The following is a 3,308-nucleotide window of genomic DNA, read 5'->3' on the forward strand; positions in this document are numbered from 1 at the left end:
AAACAGAAAAATAAAAAAAAGAGGGAAAGAGGGAGAGAGAAGAGAGATCGTGCGCGTGCCAGCGAAATCTGCGGCGGCGACCGCGGGTTGGTCGGCCACGCGCGCATTGTCGGTCGACACGCAGTGCGTCGCGCGGAGCGGGAAAAAGGAGATGGGACATCGGGTGTTCGGGACAGTGGGAAGTTTCCGGAATCTAGGGTTTAGGGCTTTTAGGAGGATCTCGAGCTCAACGACGAAAAATAATTTTGAAAATAACTTAGCGCGTGATTTATTTTGTGGATTTTCGGGATGTTACACTGCGGCGTCATGCTCGTCAGTGCCAGCGAGCTCCGCCTCGCGCTCCAAGCGGGATTCGAACCCACCAGGTGCTGCTCTTGCTCCTACATTTCTACTTCCTGGGATGGAATGGGTCATTGAGCAATGCGTTTGCATTTGCTGGTGGAGGAATGCCTTCCTGGTGTTGCAGAATCAGTTGCAGGGAGGCCGAGGATGATTAGCTGGTCTCTATTTAACATAAAAAGAATATCAAGCTTGCTAAGTTACCGTCGCCTGTTATGTAAGTAGCATTTTAAGGGGCAGTACAACAATCTGGCAGAAGTTAAAGATCTCTAGCTTAGTTTTACTAACAGCTCGAATACAAGATCTTCTATGAACTCCAAATTGTCACTTCTGCATGCATGGTCAAAGAGGTTCAGAGGTTGAGAGTTTGTTTTTGCCTTTACCTTCCATTCTATAAAACATGAAGGAGCAGGGAGATTCTGGAACAGTAGGAAGTCACCTAACAGGCATTGTGCAAAAAACTTACTATAGAAGTAGGAACAGTTTTCTTTGTGCAGATCTGTCCTTGGTAACTTCTTCTGCGCATGAACAGGGAATTTTTATTAATGACGAAATGGTATGCACAAGAGTGTTACGTGGAGTTTAAGTCTAGAAGCTAAAAAGGACATCATGTTGCTATTTTTTATTCTACCGCAGGAATTCTTTCGCTTGCTATTTAATTTGCACACCTTTTAGCTGTAGAGTTCATTGTTCCTCCAGTTGATGACATTTATTCTGAAGGAGAACTAACTCTATTCAATTTGTATCAGGTTTATATTTAACGGAAATGGGAAGACATCGGAAGATCTCAAGTTAGCTGCTGAGAGCGTGGAGTTTGTAAATGTGGATACCTAATTTGATTTGGAGAATATTGTGAGAACTGCAATGGCTACAGGATAGAAAGTCCCTGTTTTGCTGGCAATAAATTCAGATGTCGATCCGCAGGTATCATCACCTTCTAGCACTCCCCAAAACACACAGGCATGAGTATGCACCTGTGGCCACTGAGATTGTTTATTTGATTTTTCCCGCGCTCATGACAGCAAATCCTCAGATTAGCAATCTTCAGACTATGGAAATGGAAAGGATAGCTACATTCTTGGCAACAATTATTTGACGGCAGTTCGAGGCAAAAAAAGAGGTAAGGATTACCAGACTCTAACACATCTTGGATGTAGGAAAAAACTGATTTCCTGCTTGTATTTGGGTTACAGTTAGTTCTTCCTACTGATCCGAAACGCTCATGCGTAGTCTATTTCTTGCCACTGTTAACCGAAAGCCCTTTTGTGCCACTAAACTGCTATGCTACGTCCTCGGGCATTGGCTCCTATAATGAGAGTACACTGCCGTTCTGGCATTCCGGTTGTTATAACAGCCTATTTAGCATTGAGGCTAGGAAGATGCCTTGCAAACCACCAATTTACTCTCTCAGCTGAAAATATCCTGAACATTTGGCTCTTATTTTGGATATCATTTCTTAGTAATTTCTTCTTTGGTTGCCTTGCAGGCCCGGTTATCAAATTCGTCAGTAAAACCTTCGTAGTGCAAATGTTAAACTGCCTTTACCTCCGTCGCGCGTCAGCGGATAGGACTTATACCGTGAAATCAAGCCGGGTGGTCGATTCCGACAAGCCTTTAGGTACTCAATTGTGCCGTCAACGAAACTGACCAGGTATATCCACCTCTTCCAGATGCTTCTGTATATCTTCCCTTTGTTAAGTTCTATGCTACTGTTTTTTTCCCTCCTTATGATTTTATACTCTCCTTACTTTCATCAGTTACGTCTCCCATACCCGTGCCCGCTGTTTACCTGATCCTGCCCACAGAGAGACTTGCTTCTTCGTTACCAGGGAATTGTAGCTATATATACATTACACTTTGTGCTATCCTTCGGCTGCACTGCATATCCAGCAGATATGTAGTCTCAGAGTTGTAATCCAGGTGAGGACGCTGCCTTACCTATGCACGGCCAAAGTGCCCTTAGAGAACTAAACATCTGTTTGTACCACTGATAGCTGTTTCTTTGACCCCTGCAGTAGATACAAATGCATCGTCGTCCACACAGGGTGGCACACCATGCCGGCGTAAGCTGCGTCTCCCAACTTCGTTTGCGCTGTTCCGTAGACTGGCATTTGTCCCATATGATCACCTCGAAATTATGCTTCTGTTTCCTGTAATGCAATAGGATTGGCTGCCCCCTCCAGTTCAATGACCTTTGATCCTAACGAAAATAGGCAGAAGCACACAAAGTACCTTCTGCAGAAAAAAAAAAGGAGGCCCCCATTTCAACGTGCGTGTTCATACTGGTATGTATTTAGTAACAGCTATTCTTCAGAATCATCTAGACTTCCGTTCAAGCTTCAGCCTTTAACGAACTTACATATATACTGCTGCTTGCCGCAATTTCAGGTCCATCCATGTTCGCAGCATCCCCTTGCACCAACAGCTGAGCATTTTGGATCATTGTAGTCCATCAAGATGCAGTTACTGATTTGCCGTTGCTTTGCCTGATTACATCCTCGGGCTTGCCATCTGATTGTTATGCTTAGTTATAAGCAGTACTACAGAATAGGCCTTTGTTCCAGGCCATTTGTCCCGGCAGCCTTTGGGCCCGGGACAATAGGTGGCTTTTGTCCCGGGTCCAACGGCTAGCCGGGTCAGCGGGGGGGGGCCAGGCCTTTTGTCCCGGTTGGAGACACCAACCGGGACAAAATGGGGGCCTTTTGTCCCGGTTGGTGGTTCCAACCGGGACAAAAGGCCCGCGTACCCTTTTGTTCCGGTTGGAACTACCAACCGGGACAAAAGGCCCTCATTTTGTCCCGATTGGTGTCTCCAACCGGGAAAAAAAGGCATTGGCCCCCTTATCCCCTTCCCTCTCCCCCCGCCCGAGCCATTCAGCTCACTTGTTTCATGCTGTTCTCGGCTCGGGAGAGGGAGGAGTTCTTGCTCATTTCTTCACCACATTTGTGAAGATCTTTGATTTCCCGTCC

At 45.9% G+C, this 3,308-nt stretch overlaps 1 long non-coding RNA gene across 2 annotated transcripts; it reads left to right on the forward strand.

Moving 5' to 3' along the window:
• Positions 1-294: 294 nt before the first annotated feature.
• On the forward strand, positions 295-2,659 carry LOC120663336. 2 transcript variants are annotated; one of them, XR_005670479.1, is made up of 7 exons: positions 295-365; positions 1,089-1,263; positions 1,362-1,459; positions 1,826-1,990; positions 2,097-2,259; positions 2,355-2,402; positions 2,504-2,659. It is a non-coding gene; the product is annotated as an uncharacterized LOC120663336 (long non-coding RNA). The 2 variants fall into 2 exon arrangements; XR_005670478.1 differs by having other exon boundaries at positions 2,355-2,659.
• The last annotated feature ends 649 nt before the right edge of the window (positions 2,660-3,308 follow it).

The sequence above is a fragment of the Panicum virgatum genome, chromosome 3N, assembly GCF_016808335.1.
Source record: "Panicum virgatum strain AP13 chromosome 3N, P.virgatum_v5, whole genome shotgun sequence".
Taxonomy (NCBI): Eukaryota; Viridiplantae; Streptophyta; class Magnoliopsida; order Poales; family Poaceae; genus Panicum; species Panicum virgatum.